The sequence below is a fragment of the Pelobates fuscus genome, chromosome 11 (genome assembly GCF_036172605.1).
Source record: "Pelobates fuscus isolate aPelFus1 chromosome 11, aPelFus1.pri, whole genome shotgun sequence".
Lineage (NCBI taxonomy): Eukaryota > Metazoa > Chordata > Amphibia > Anura > Pelobatidae > Pelobates > Pelobates fuscus.
The window spans coordinates 117,918,529-117,935,687 of NC_086327.1; the positions used below are offsets into that span (position 1 = coordinate 117,918,529).

General features: G+C 37.4%; 1 protein-coding gene across 2 annotated transcripts in view; it reads left to right on the forward strand.

The window, feature by feature from the left end:
* ANKK1 (ankyrin repeat and kinase domain containing 1) overlaps positions 1-17,159 on the forward strand; it is a 60,040-nt gene that overhangs the window by 6,598 nt on the left and 36,283 nt on the right. The gene's annotated exons all lie outside the window — the stretch shown is intronic.

Below are 17,159 nucleotides of genomic sequence, written 5' to 3' on the forward strand. Positions count from 1 at the left end.
TGGCAGCCCACACCCATGAGGGATAGGGAATAACAAATAAGAAAGTATAAAGATGTCTCTATCCATTACTTTTGTCTGCACTGTCTTTATTTCTTTATTTCCCCATCCCTTTGTGTCTCTTTAACACTCTAAGTGTCAGCTACTACGTCTTCACGTATGAAGTAACCGCTATGGGCTGTAGTGGCTATGGTACTTACATCAAATTTTAAAAAACACTGTTCCCCCCCCCCATTTATTTCATACATTATGTTGCAGTATGTTTCCTTGTACCGTTATTCCAATGTATTCAGGAATTAGGAAATGATATAGCCAGCATTGTCACAAGGTAGATTATCTGCCAACATGCAAAATATTTGGTCTATTAACTTGATATAAGGGTATTTTCTCAACGAATTGTGGTTTTCGTCTGAATCTGCTAGATTCATAACATGCATGTTTAATTTATAGTGTCCAATGTGTCACAAAATATCAAAGACTATTACTCATACCCAACACCTTATGTAGATCATCTCTGCTTATATTAATCAGGTATTGACATGCCAAATATCCCCACACCTATTCAGCGGCTTTAAACTTTTTGACGAAGTCGCTTTCTTTCTCTGACGTATCAAGCCTGAAGCCCAGAACTCACAAAAACTCACAAAAAGAATGGTACAAGCTTATCCATACTGTAACAAGTCAAGTAAGCATGACAGGCTTAGTGACTGATTTGTTGAGAATTCCATGCAATGCAGTAACTTTCAATTTATTGTATTCATACTTATTATTTTTAATTTATTGCTTTTGCATATATTCAATGCAAAGGGTTACGCTAAACTTTCCAAAGTGGTAATAGAGCAAGGAATTTTAAGAATAAAGTAATGCCAGAAGATATTTAGCTTTTCTCAACCTGGGCATAACATTATATCAATGCTTTGCTGTGATCAACTAAATATAGGAAGTATATACCTGTATATGTAAACATTTTTTGAATTACAAACTGTATTCATTAATTCTAACAATCAGTGATGAGGGAGGATAGAGAGAGCAGGCTCAATGTGAACGGAACAGGATATCTGGCTATTTTATTTTGTTATTCTGTTTTTCTTACATCTAAAGTAAATAACAAAAAAGCATTTTGGATTGCATGCTAATAGATAAAATTCTGCCAGAAATATGGCAATAAAGGCATACTATATAATCTCTAAATATGTATTTCCCTAGTATTTCGCAAAGATTAAATACAAAAATAAAATTGTGTAAATTTAAATTGTTAATGTTTATTTTGATGTTTATTTTAAACAGCAATCTATATACAACACTGCAGTTTTACCCTATATTTAAGTGCCAGAGAAGTATTAAAAGGTTACTCCAACTGCCTGCTTTAGAAGTGGCCATGCTGGTAGGAGCCTATATGTGCAGCATTTACGCTCTACTGAGATATTTACACTTTTGGGCCAAGCTCTTGTTACAGCCCTGGCACATGTGACTGGGGAAGTCAGGAATTCTATTCTGGGTTACCTAATGTCAATTCTGTGCAAAATTTACATCTATCGTCAGCACGCACAGCTTGGCAATAACTCATGATTCCCTGGGGAGTGATGTAGGCCCTTTGTGTCCAGTACCAGTACCTTGGTAACAGCAGTGTATCTTGATAGCAGACTCTGCAAAAACACTAGAGAAATTGCAGAGCAGAGTGTTGAATGTTCATACATATCTATGCTGATATCAGGCAGCAACACAGTAAATATACTGAGTAGAGACAACTGCTGGATTTGCTCTGTGCAAATCACTCTTCATCTCTCACAGCCCAGACTTAAAATCCTCACTCTATGAATAGATAGCGTGGACATCCATTGATTTCCCATCAATCTGCTTTATTTGCAGGCCATGTTTTTACATATTTTTGTTTTTATCTGTAATTGTATTGAGAGATTTAATTTAATATCATAACAAATAAATAAACAACCACTACCGAATAATCCTGTTAGACATTAATTTGAGCAGTGTACTGTTGGCGTGCCTATACTGTACTATAAAAAGACGCAGTGAATCATTGGAACTGTATATTTTATTACCCCACCCTAAATGTTTGTGATAGAACGTGTCTGTATGACCTCACTGAACAATAAAGTTGGAGGCTCAGAATAACCATTTAAAAGGACAGCCTCATATGTGTGTCTATCATACAAACACTAAACATGCTGTTGTGATGCACGCTGAACTAATGAATAAGAAATGTTATCATGGTTACTTACTAAAGTAATTAGTACTTAAAAAGTGAATTCAAAGTTAATTCAAAATTAATTTTCAAATTCAAGGTCAAAATAGCCCAAATTGAAAAATTCTCTAACACAGCTATACTTCCAGTTTGTCACCTCTGACCTTAAATTTAAAATTCATTTTGAATTCTCTCTTTAGTAAATAACTCTGTAAGAGTAACGTTATGAGTCAGTAGGAAATTAATGCAGAAGACTATAAGACAAGTTCTGAAGTAGATGTTATCACTAATGAGTTGTGGTTATGTCAATAAATGGTCTAAATGTTAAAATAAGCTGTTAAATAAAACAAGTTTTAAATAATGCTCTGTTATAATATCTCTTTAGAGGTTCAGAACTGCTCACCATCAACATTATCACTTTTGTTTTTCTTTTCGAATGACTTTAACTTGATGCATTCTGGTGTTGAGGACCCAGGGGGTCTGGAGGAGACATTAAATAAATAAATAAAATAAATAGTAAATTAATCCAATTTATACCTTCTTGTGTCACATCTATTGATGTTTGATGGCTGAAGAAGAATGAGATTGTTTTTTGACTTCACTCGGGCACCTGATATATTTACTTAGAACAAATGTCTGACAGGGATCTGCAGGGATATCTGTGCTTTTCAAGTATAGCTCTATGTAGGGACTGGGCACCAAGCATGGCATCTCATACTGCAACTGATGGCTAAGGTTTCTTTAAAAACAAAACAAAACAAAAACTTTTTCTACTTCCTCTGTAGAGGAAGTAGAACAGATGTATTTAACCAATCATTGTTAACAGGTGTAGTCCCAGAAGATTGGAAGTTAGCGAATGTTGTGCCCATTCACAAGAAAGGTAATAGGGAGGAGTCGGCAACTATAGGCCAGTAAGCCTTACTTCAGTAGTGGGGAAAGTAATGGAAACCATGTTAAAGGATAGGATTGTTGAACATCTAAAAACACATGGATTTCAAAATCAGAGACAACATAGGTTTACTTCAGGGAGATCATGCCAAACTAATCTTATTGATTGGGTAACTAAAATAATAGATCAGGGTGGTGCAGTAGACATTGCTTATCTAGATTTCAGTAAGGCTTTTGACACTGTTGCACATAGAAGGCTTATCAATAAATTGCAATCTTTAAGTTTGGATTCCAATATTGTTGAATGGGTAAGGCAGTGGCTGAGTGACAGGCAACAGAGGGTTGTAGTCAATGGAGTATATTCGAAGCTTGGGCTTGTGGGGTACCTCAGGGATCTGTACTTGGACCCATTCTTTTTAATATTTTTATTAGTGATATTGCAGAAGGACTTGTTAGTAAGGTATGTCTTTTTGCTGATGATACTAAGATATGTAACAGGGTTGATGTTCCAGGAGGGATAAGCCAAATGGCAAATGATTTAGGTAAACTAGAAAAATGGTCAGAGTTGTGGCAACTGACATTTAATGTGGATAAGTGCAAGATAATGCATCTTGGATGTAAAAACCCAAGGGCAGAGTACAGAATATTTGATAGAGTCCTAACCTCAACATCTGAGGAAAGGGATTTAGGGGTGATTATTTCTGATGACTTAAAGGTAGGGAAATAATATAAAAAAGCAGCAGGAAATGCTAGCAGAATGCTTGGTTTTATAGGGAGAGGTATACAGAACACTGGTGAGACCTCACTTGGAGTATTGTACGCAGCACTGGATACCGTATCTTCAGAAGGATATTGATACTTCAGAGAAGGGCTACTAAACTGGTTCATGGATTGCAGGATAAAACTTACCAGGAAAGGTTAAAGGATCTTAACATGTATAGCTTGGAGGAAAAATGAGACAGGGGGGATATGATAGAAACATTTAAATACATAAAAGGTAATCAACACAGTAAAGGAGGAGATCATATTTAAAAGAAGAACAACTACCACAACAAGAGGACAGTCTTAAATTAGAGGGGCAAATGTTTAAAAATAATATCAGGAAGTATTACTTTACTGAGAGGGTAGTGGATGCATGGAATAGCCTTCCAGCTGAAGTTGTCGAGGTTAACACAGTAAAGGAGTTTAAGCATGCGTGGGATAGACATAAGGCTATCCTAACTATAAGATAAGGCCAGGGACTTTCTTTGGAATCCAAACAAAGAAAGATTATATAAGAGGGGATTAGACATCCTTAAAGTGTCCACATAAGCTTACCATCTGAGTCATATGAGATTTATGACTCCTGGCTTGTGAGTGAAACCCTATATATGTTTTGATTTCAGAATACTTGTGTTACAACAATATTGCACTATTTTTTGTATTCATATGAATACAAGAAGCTCCACCTGATGTATGTATGTTTTTTATGTTTCTATGTTTCTCTGTCAAACTACACTGCCCCCTCAATGAGATTCCTGTCAATCTCCATTCCCCATCATTCTTCCAATTCTTATTAGCATATCCTCACAAATCCATTTAGATTTTTCTATTGTCTGATTCTTCTCTCTCTACATTCTATCAACTGATGAGTCCCCTGTGTGTCTTACCTATCAGTACCCTATGATCTCCTGTATCAGATGCCCTTTTACTCACCAATGTCCATTCAATTAGACCAGTCCCCTCTATCAATCCACCACCATCTCCTATATCATATAGCCTTTTACTCATCAATGTCCATTATATTAGACCAGTCCCCTCTGCTTGGATATCAATTTGTTACATTTTTGAGTTTTGTGGGTAGACTCGATAGTACCTTCCTTTTTGATGTGGCACTTCAGACAACAATCACAATTGTCATGTATTTTGTAGTTTTTGACCAAAATATTATCTGTATATTCACATCCTCATTTTTAAATATATTTTGCAAAAATAAGTAAAAAAAAAAAAAAACAAAAGAAAATGTATTACAGCATTTTAAGCCTGTCTTCTCTCTTCTCTACCTCCTCCACTCTAGCTTGTACTTATATGTCCCATATAAAAGTATTAGAACAACCAAATTAGTTGATATATGTCTTGTCTGGGCAGTGCTACCTTGCAGTTTTCAAAAATTATGGCAAATATGGCAACTTCAAATGTATGTTTTTCATTATTTTGAATAGATTTTTGAATGCATTATATATGCAATGCGTTGAAAAAAAAATGACTCAATTCCCACCTGGAGTAGTCCTTCACATATCTATATTTTGTATGGAACTCGTGTTTCTGAGCAGTGAAATGTGAAAAGGTATGGTGATGTTTATTTTGTAAAGTGTTTTTTTGTTATTCTAACACCACAAAGCTGCCTTTATATTATATACAGAGAGTGGTATACAAAGTATGTCTTGCATTAGTTGAGGACAATGAACAAGAGTCACTATACAATATTTGCTGGCTACTTAAGCAAAACAAAAACTATTTGCCAAGTGCGTGTTTTGAAATACTGTTTCAAAGTATAGAAACAAGAACATAAAATGAATACAGTTGTATTTTAAATAAACTAATACAAAGTACAGGCAACTCCGTCACTTTGAACAAGTGTTTTCTGCCGCTATGGAAACAAAGAAAGCCTTTAAACTCTCTCTTATTTCTTTTTGTTGCATGACTAATGTTTAACTTTAATGTGATGTGCGGAAAACATGGAAGGAACAAGAAATGGCATTAAAATTACAATTTCTCAGGATGGTTTGGCATTTAAGAAATTCTTCAGTCAAGGTCGGCATGCTTGCTCTAACACTCTACTGAGATTAGAGGCTTTTTAGGGATGTTTAACCCCTTAAGGACCAAATTTCTGGAATAAAAGGGAATCATGACATGTCACACATGTCATGTGCCCTTAAGGGGTTAAAGCACATTACCCATCATTTTATATTAAAAATCATGCTTATTGAATATAACCAGATCTTCATGTATGTTATATACTTTCACCTAGCACCTAACCTCAAGACAAGCATTGGCAAGGGAGTTAGGAGAAATTGTCCTCTGAACCACTAGCATACAAGGATCGTGGGCTGCATCCTCCCTACATCTCAGTCAGTACTCCTTCATGAAGAACATTCTTACTAATGTTCGGGGCCAGTGACGACTGCTAGGCAGAAATAGATGAAAAGTAAAAAAAAAAAAAAAAAAAAAAAAAGACAGAGTAGGAAAGGTAAGTACGCTGTGACAGTGCCGCTTTAAAAGCTACAAGGCTAATTAGTGATTTCGAGTCTACAATCTACATAGCATCACATATTATTAATGTTATGAATAAAATATTTTAGATGTAACAATTATAATTTGCATGCATAATTGTAAACGGTACATTGTTTTAAGTAGACTGCCATGAATTAAACAAACTGTATTTAAGATAATTGATCAATTTGATAATAACACAAAGCCGTTGAATATTTAAATGTCTATATATAACTTGTCGAAAATTCTTTTCAGTCCTAGTAGAAGCCACAGAGAGTTCAATTTTTACATGTATTTCTCAGCATAGCAATAGGATCCTTCATTTTACAATGTGAATTTCAGTGACAATCAGAAAGTCTCAGAGGTTACTAAGCTCTTACCTGATTAGAAAATCTATGTGCTCTTGGTAATCTTAAATTTCCATAGTGCAGATTAAATGTCTGCTAACTGTTTAAACAGAAAGATAAAACACTTGATCAGTGGATATTTAAAAGGTGTAATAAAACCATTTTTGAAAATTCATCTCTGGGATCAGTGATGCAAAATACGATTCGCTTCACCACCTTGGGATTTTGAATAACAAATTTAAAGAAATACTTCTACAGTCCTCATCTCTCTAAGTTGAGATATAAATATGAGATATATATAATTGGATGAGAGAATATTGAATCAAAGATCTTTCTTTTTATAAGTTAGATAGTATCACTTTTTAACATTGTAAAACCCTCTTATGGCTGAAAAATATCCCAAAACTAAATATAGGAGGAAAAGATAAAGTACGTGAATCGAGAAATGGAAGCACTAAATTAAGGCATGTGTGAAAGAATTCTAGAGCACATATGGAATTGGCAAAAACATTACAATAATATTATTATACATTGTTCATCGTGCCTGGAAGATAAAGAAGATATGAAGATTGTAACCCTTTCTTTATAACAAAGAAAAATATGAAAATGTGTAATTTAGAACATAGAGAGGCTTTGTACATACCAATTATTAATGTACAGATAATGATTGAGAGTTGAATTCTAAACATTATAGTCTTACAGATGTTTTGAAAACTTTATATACATATGTATTTTTATGGAGAATTAAGTTTGTTTTAATATTTATAAATTGTGTTACACAAATTAGGATCATTCTGATTACTAACGTATTTATTTAATAATTTGTATATTAAGAATTTTACCTAGGTCTCTGTGTGGAGCGAGCCTTCCGTTAATGGGTTTGCTCATTTGAATGAATATGTTTTTTTATATGACACACACATACTAAACCAAAACATGAGATTATGAAATGTTAGAAGGCACATTAATTAATGTACAGTGTCAAACATTAAATGTTGTGTGAGGGGGAGGGATATAATTGACGCAGCATAGCTAACACTTAGACATTACAAAGCATTTTAGTATTGTGACACAAATAGTTAAACAAAATCAAACATTTTTTTTATTTATTTTTTTACGATGAGATAAATATGCATAACAATTCTTTCTGTGGGATAGGCTTTATAGTTTGTGATTTTCAATAGACTCACCAATTTCCATTTTTATCTATAATCATGTAAATCCTGTGTATAATTGGGACTTGTACAATGTGTTCAAGTTCTTAGCTGGGTGACAATGCCTGGCATGCTGTATGACAGCTTAGATGTATGTACATGGTTGGGTGGTATGCCCTCAAGGAACACATTAACAATATATATGTGTATTTCTTAACCTATTTAAAATACAAATGTGACAAAATGGCTTTTGTCACTGGGTTTGCATGTGACAAACTGCCCTGCCCCCCTGTCTCTTGGAGGAGCCGGATTGCTAGCCTCTTACCCTGGGATGCTGGCCCGTTAAGTCATGGGGTCTTAAGGCACTTGGGACAGAGCCCTCTGTCTCTGGATCACATTGTTCGCCTTACTTGCTTGGATTGTACATTTCCCCTGTTACACTCGTATGTGGGTTCGTGCAGTTTAACTTCCATTACAGCTGGACTAGGGCTGTTCGTACCGACGAACAAACTGCCGAAGGGCCGACCACCCGGTCTGCGGAGTGTGCTGCTTGTTAGCCACCCAGAAGCTGCGGTTAACCGCAGCTTAATTGTCAAATGCCTGGGTGGCCGGCGTTTGTTTGCCGAACACGTGGCGGCGGCCATTTTAAATCGCCAAATACTCAGCGGTAGTTTGTCATCGACGCTCTGGAACTCTTTTCGGGTACATTTGCATGGAAAGCTGGTGAACTTAAACTTTACTCGACGTTATTGAGAACTGTGTTCGTGGGATCTGAGCGCTATTCGCCTATAATATGCGCTCAGATCCAAGCTATCTGGGGGTGTGTGGAACATGGGGACTTCGTTCAGCGAAACATGAGTTATTGATTTTAATACAGTTTTGTTAAAAGGTAAAAAGCACATGTTTCACTCTGCCCGGAGATAATTAGGTTCTCTGCAACCACTTAAGTTAATTATCTCCAGGATAGAGAGGAGGGGTTACACTCTTCCTGTGGGTGTGTGTAATATTTGTAAAGTACAGTGATTGGTTCTGTGTATTCTGTTTCAGTCTCCCACAAGGTCCCATGTGGGAGTGTCCTTGCTGGAAGACCATCATAAAAGGGCTGAGTTTGGCCATCAATAAACACATTCGTTTTACCCCTTCATGATGTCTCGACTTATGTTTGGGGAATTGGGAGCTATAATCACTACTTCACTCTTTTCAGCTTGGATTTCGGGAGACGCGACAAGGATCAGCGCTGCACGGATAGCAGGATCCTTTACAACAAATCCCCCCTTTGTTTTTAAAATTGTTATTAAAGTTAACTTTGTTCCAGTATTGGGACACTCACCTTACTATATTCCAACCCAACTCCAGTAAAGTCTTTCAATCAGGATGATATTTGGCCATTTTACGCTTCTCAAAGGGAAGTATTGAAAACACGCTTTGTATGCATGGCAATCGCTGTGCTCTGCCAAATCATTGTTTCTTCTAGAAAGGCATTGGACACACATATATATACGCATATGTTGCATGATGACACTGGATTCCAAATAGATTCAGTAATGTAATCTATGTATGTTCTATCTACTGTCTGGTAGTTACTAGACGGTAAGGAAATAGCAAAAGATTGATGGTACAATCTCTGAGAAAAGCCAGTATTTACAAAAGCAAAGCTGTCTAGGAAGATCTATGCTTAAGCACTAAGATGTAGAGATTTTGGTGTGTAAGCTGAACCTTTAAAGGAACACTATAGAGTTAGGAATACAAACCTGTATTCCTAACGCCATGGTATCCCTGTCTAGAGATGTCCCGAACAGTTCGCCGGGACCTGTTTGCCGGCGAACATAGCTTGTTCGCGGTCGCCGCGGCGGGCAAACATATGCGATGTTCGGTCCGCCCCTATTCATCATGGAGGTGGGAGGTTCTGGGAGGGAGGGTCTGCTGCTGATTGGCTGGAATGCGTCTGCTGACTGTGAGGTACAGGGTCAAAGTTTACTCAATGATGACGAATAGGGGGCGGACCGAACATCGCATATGTTGCCAGCCGCGGCGACCGCGAATAAGCTATGTTCACCGGCGAACAGTTCCCGGCGAACTGTTCGGGATATCTCTATCCCTGTCCCTATTTTTGGGGGCCCTCCTTCCTTCCGAAGAGTAAAAAGTTAAAACCCCTTTTTTTTTTTTAACTTACCTTTATTCTTGTTCTCCTCCTCCTGGGATGTCAGGCTGATTGGGGAACTAAGCTCTTACCTGATTAGAAAATCTATGCGCATATGGGAATCTTACAATTCCATAGTGCAGATTAAGCGTCTGCTGTTTAAACAGAAAGATAAAACACTTGATCAGTGGATAGTTAAAGGTGTAATGAAGCCATTTAAAATAAATTAGTCTCTGGGATCAGTGATGCAAAATACGATTTGCTTTGACGCATTAGGAATTTGAATAACGAACACTGTAATAGTCACCTGGGGACTTATGTAACAGTTTACCAGGAGTTGGAGCCCAGTTGCAGGAGATGGCACAGGTTGGAGGCAAAAACTAGAAGCACAGTACAGATTAAGGGGAAATCCAAAGGCAGGGTCAGACAAGAAGCAAAAGTCAGGGCTGGCAGCGGAGTAACAAAGTCAGTAAAGCAGGCCAGAGTCCAGGAAATCAGTCAGTAGTGTAGCAAAGATCCGGCAGGAAACACCAAACAGTCAAAATGACCAGATACTAGGTCTCAGGCAGGGCTGGCTTTTACAGCCTGTTAATTAGGTGCAGCTGATCCTAATTGGAAAAGGGCTGCAGGTGGGCTGCAGGTGGATCAGTGCTGCCTAATCAAGGCCAAATAGGCCAAAAAGCAGACAAATGCAAATAGAAACTGAAGCCCCCTGTTGGATGTCATGGCAGAGAATCTGACTGGGATGCTGGAGCAGTGAGTTCAAACCCAGCCAGGTCGCTTAAAGGGGCAGTCACACCTTGCTGTCTGCAGGGCACGGGCTGAGCCGTGACACACTGTTTGACAAAGTACAGTACGCCTAATAAAGCTTCCCCATAGCAAAGCATTGCATCAATTTGAAGACATTAGACATCTTCATGCTAAGCGTGAGAACATCCAATGTAATTTCCCCGAGTTAAACTCTGTAAGGGAGCAAGAAGTGCCTCTAGTGGACAGGGGTAGGGGGAATGATAGAAACATTTAAATACATAAAGGGAATTAACACAGTAAAGAAGGAGAGAATATTTAAAAGATGAAAAACTACCACAACAAGAGGGCAAAGGTTTAAAAATAATATCAGGAAGTATTACTTCACTGTGAGGGTAGTGGATGCAGCTGAAGTGGTAGAGGTTAACACAGTGAGGGAGTTTAAGCATGCGTGGGATAGGCATAAGGCTATTCTAGCTATAAGATAAGGCCAGGGACTAATGAAAGTATTTAGAAAATTAGGCAGACTAGATGGGCCGAATGGTTCTTATCTGCCGTCACATTCTATGTTTCCATGTTGCTATGTCTGGAGGACAATCACTGGAGGTGGACTCAATGTTAGAGTTAAGGGAACCGTGGTACTGCACCCAGGTCAATGTCACTTTAAGAGTCCCTGTGTCATGCAGAATCCTATTTTAGTCATTCAGAATTGCTGTTTTTCATACTAGTATACAGCACAGCACAAAGCATACAATTCCATATTGCACCACTTTATAGAGATATGGTTCTTACTCTTTGAGTTTGCTATACATTCTTCTTTTTGAGTTATAGTACACAATAGGGAATTCAGGCCATGACAATTATAGCAGGGTCCTATCTGCTAGAGCTCAATGTTTATTTACATTCTGTTTCTTTGTGTTAGCTAAATTAATACTTAAAGGAATACTCCAAGCACCATAATCACTACAGTGCACTGTAGTGGCTATAGTGCCAGTATTGCCCTGGTGCCCTCCCCATTGTAAGTAGTCAAGCTGTATTAGAATGGTTTGTCTTATTACTTGGGATTCACAAGGTGCCTTAAGCTCTCTGGCTGTGCTCTGTCAAATACAGTGGGGGCAGGGAATGGTGCCCTGTGACCCCAGGTAAGAAGTCAACTGTACTAAAACTGTTTGACTACTTACATGAGTGCGGGCAACAAGTCACTGCTGGTACCTTAACCACTACAGTGTGCAAAAGTGGTTATGGTGCTTGGAGTATTTCTTTAATATATAAATCAAAATTTACTCAACATCTTATTCATTTATTCAAAATTCATCTGTTGAAATATTAAACTACTAAAATGGCCATCACAGGCTCACATGTATTCTGACCCTAATTTGTGCGTGACAACTGAATTATTTATGTATTTTTCACCTGTACAAGTGCCGTCAGTTACAGGCATCTGTGTTACTGTAATACAGAGATTTGTTAGAATGCCTACCTGAAAAGAGTCTTTTCATATTTGGGGACTACTTAGTCCCTTTGAAGTTAAATTAAATATGTTTTTCAAAGTAAATGCAAAAGATTTCTCTGTAATGGAAACAAAGGGAAGCAAATGAATGTGCATTATGAAACTGTCAGTGAACTCTTCTGATGCGTTCCCTAAATACGTGCTTAAAAGGAATCCTAAAAATGGCACACAATAAACCGAACCTGCTCAACCACTACACACCAGGGCTGTTAAACAGGTTAACTATTATATTGTTTGCAGAATAAAACACTAATCTCCACACATGGAAAATACAAAGGAAACTACATTGCATTGCTTTTGAGCAAGACAAAACGAATGTACTCTCTCTGTCCTAGATTTAAATGCACAGTTAATGTTGTTTGTCGATATACCAGTGGCAGAACTAATAAAGATAGGACCCTGATGCAAAAAAAAAATAAAAAATAAAACTATGATATGTATAATTGTATAGTGTTTGTAAGCAGAGCATGATTTATGTGCAGTGTTATGTTTTTTGTAGTGTTGTTATTTGAATGCAGTGGTGTTTTTTGTGTAGTGTAGGTATTTGAATGCAGTGGTGTTTTTGTGTGTGAATGCAGTGGTGTGTTTGTTTGTCATGTTGGTGTTTGCATGCAGGAATGTATTTACATATTGACATACATTGTCACTCACATACATACAGATTACCACACACAGAAACACAAATACAGTGCCATACAGAGATGCACGCAAACATAAGACAGAGATTGACACACACGCACAGATGCACACACACAGATCCTCACACACAGATCTTCAAACACTGACAAGCAGTATCAGTGGAGGTGGGTCTTTGTCATTTCTAAGTACAAGAACAATCTGGAGATTGATACAGGGAAAACCCAAAATGTTTGTTTCTATTTGGTCCTTCAAATAAATTGTGCACTTTTGGCATCTAGTGGTTCTGCCTTCCGTTTTTTATTGTTTGTACTTAACACTGACACATGCACAGATTCACAAACTGACACACATGTACAGGTCCACACTTTGATACACATGCACAGGTATACATATTGCATAGATCCAGACACTCTCAGAATGGCACATATACAGATACACAGAAAAACAGATTGACATTGACATTGCATACACTGACACACAGGATGAGAGACAGGGGGCAGAGCTAAACGCTGCCCTGGCCAATCAGCATCTCATCATAGAGATGCATTAAATCAGAGGGGAAAGCATTGGGACACTGAATGTCTATGCTACACACTGTGCAGCACTGACCCACAAGGCATGGAGACGCTGACTGTCAATGCTGCACACTGTGCAACACTGACCCAGGTAGAGCCTCTAGTGGCCGAGTGAGGAGTGGCCACTAGAGGTGTTCATAGGCTGTAATGTAAATACTTCCTTTCTCTAAAAAGGCAGCGTTTACATTAAAAAGCCTGCAGGGACTGACTGTACTCACCAGAACAACTACGTTAAGCTGTATGTTCTGATGACTAAAGTGTCCTTTATACATATACAACACACCATTGAATTCAGTAGAGATGATTATTCCTTAAATATAATGGTGGGAAATATGCCAATCTGTGTTAAGGTATTAAAAATATACCTCTGGTCATTAAAAAAACCCTATCTTACAAATTAAGATTTTATTGTGTTAGAGAAACATCATTTGCATGAAAATCACTTGAGTGCATTGATAGTAGATAGACCTGATTAGTTGAAGATTAGATCAGTTGATTAGTTTAAAATGTTCATGTTTTTAATTATGCCTTAATCTCTCAAGAGACGCAGGGAGCATTCCATAGGAAATGTATGTACATTTTTATAGATATGATCATTTTAAAGGAGCAAATTGTTCAAAATATCAAATGAAATACAGGCGAGAAGAATTGTTTAGTTCCATGATACATTTATCATTTTATTATTTAATCCTCTGCATTTTAAACACATTGTTTTTCACCCGATACATATAAATGTAAGCACACTTACCTGCTGATTCACTACAGTTATAGTTACTTTTTCCTGTTTCTAGTACTTATTGTCGAAATTAGTAAATCCATTTTTTTGTCATCCTCAATGGGTATGAATCCACCAAAAATAGAGTTTTCCTGTGTTCTAGGACTTCTAAGAGTTTTCAAGGAAGTTATGAAGTTATTGATTGTTTTCAAGCAATTTTTAGTGAACTTTTTTTAAAATACATTTTTAAACAATAACAAGAAAAAGAAGAACAAGAGTTTTTTGGACTGGCTAATGTGAATAATGTGGACATTTGGCTCCTGTTGTCAACACACAAAGCATGCTGGTGGCAGACAGTCAAAGGTGGCACCCACCCACCTCCAAGCTCCCCTGTCCTCCTCTTAGTAATCCTCCCCTACATCACATCCCCGGGACCCCGGCAGATAAGGGGAGTGACATCAGTGGATGGGGATTGGGCTGAGGGAAGAACTTGGCATTGGTGTTGGAATAGAGGTACATTAATGCTTTAATAATTTATTTATTTATTTTTCTTTGACCAGGGAGACCAGAACAACAAGAGTTACTCTAACGAGAAGCAGTGTTTTCTTAAAACACTGGTTTTTGGATGGATTAATTCTTTAAAAATGTCTATGATCTATAATTCTCTTAGATATATATATATAAAACTTTATCTATTGAATGTCCTTATGAACAAATATATTTATGAGTTAAGTAGTCATTAACATATAGTTTTGTAGGTTATGACTGATATCTGACTTTGCAAAAACTGCACTGCACTAATGTCAATACATGGTTGCCCGTCAGATCTTCCTTGTCAGCTTTCCTATCATTTGTAGCACTCGAGAGTTCTCAGGTTCATGGCTTTTCTAACACAATTATATACCAAGAACATGAAAAGAAGTTTTTATCTATATAATTGCACTGATCAGCTACAACTTTGAAACCATCTGCCTAGTATCGTGTAGGTCCCCCTCGTGCTGCCAAAACAGTTCTAATGTATCAAGGCATGGACTCCACAAGACCTCCGAGTGTTTCCTTTGGTAGCTGGCACCAACACATTTGCAGAATATCCTTTAAGTCCTGCAAGTAGCGAGGTGGGCCCTCCAAGGATCGGATTTGTTATTCCAGCACATCCCACAGCAGGGGAATTTGGAGGCCAAGGCAACACCTTGAACTCTTTGTTATGTTCCTCAAACCATTCCTGAACAACTATCTGTCAGTGTGGGATAGTGGATTATCCTTCTAAAAGAGGTGACACCAGAGAGCAACATTGCCATGAAGGGGTGTATGTGGTCTGCAACTATCTCTTGGTAGGTGATATGTGTCAAAGTAACATCCTCATGAACGCCAGGAAGTTTTCCAGCAGAACATTGTCCAGACTTTTCTAAAGATCAAATAAATCAAATTAATATCATAAAGAACTCAGATTTCTTCCTAACTTCAGCCATGCCAAGGACATTGGTGATTCTCCCACACTTGTGGATAATTGCCGGGAGAGGTTTGCTAGGTCATATCCACTCTAGCTGCTGATTTCCTGCATTTAGTATTATCTGTGGTACAAGCTACTTTTTTGTTGGGTTGTTGTTCTGATTAGTCATTATTATCATCATTGCGCTGTGATACTTTGTTTGACAATGTTTTGATTTAGTCAGTCTTCTTTAGCTGGGTATCATGGCCACTATCTAGGTGCAACGTTAGAACTGCTATAACTGCTCTCTTAAGTCAGAGTAATGCAGTATCTAGCAATTGTAACATGGTTAGTGTTGTCTAGTACTCATTAAGCAAGCTATTCTACTCATCTACAGTATTATAGGATTTAAAATTGTGCAGATGTTTCGACATGTATAACACATTTTATTTTACATCTTTTCTCTATATCTCATTGTTATATGTTTAAAACAGTTTGTGATATTACCATTGCACTACAAAAATACAACAGTTTTTTCTATTGTTGAAGGAATCAATTGTCTTTATTTTTTACTTTCAATAGCGTCATCATGATATTATTGTTTTTTAGTATTCAAGAATGTTCTAACCATTTCCTTCCTTATTTTATTAATCCTTGTGTTAATACTGTCTAAATTTGCATGCTACAGCCATTTTTGTAGAGAGACCAATACCTTTTGTTGCGTGTTTATTTATTGTGTGAAATAGTGGATTATCGTCGTATGAGACATGATGACTGTCTGCTGTAGGTCTCCCAAACATTTATTACCGATGATAAATGATGTTGCTACTTCAACTCCAGTCAGAGATGATGTTGCAAGCAAGGGGTGAGTGCCCCCTGAGTTTAGAACACTTTGAGTAGAGGATATTTTATGACTTAATATAGTAATTGCTGAGCATAACAAGATTGCCTGTTTACGGCCATAGCCAGAGTGCCTATGCCTAATTAGAGGGACCAGGCTTTGTGGAATGCATACAGCATTTGGCAAGGCCTTTGTTATCCTAGTTATTTGTTATTAACTTTTTTCTGCTTGGAATATCCCTAACCTAAATTGCACACCTCACAAAAAAAATCTGTATATTCTGTTATAAACTGAAACAATATTCAGTAAACAGTCAAGATGTCAGTAGGAATAGTCTTTTATGGGCAGGGTGAATACATGGCAGGTTGTTTACACAATATAAATAGCCATAAACATATGGAATCTTGAGGTAAGAGTCCAAGTTAGCTCTAAATGGGCCTAAATAAAATTTAATTATTACCTGAAGTAATTGATGACAATGTGAGTTGCCACTTTGGTTCACTAAAGCTAACTCTTTTGAAGGTAAAAACAGAGTATGATTTACATTTTTAGATTTACAGGCACCTACTCCGGTCCCATGCCACACTGGGCTCACTTCAGCTCTCCCGCTGGTAAGATCATCAGTAATGAGTCTACAGTGAAGCATTAGGGGGCCTATTGCACATGTATGTAACTTGCCATGATATGCCAACCAGAATCCCTTCTTAGAAAGCCATTACTGA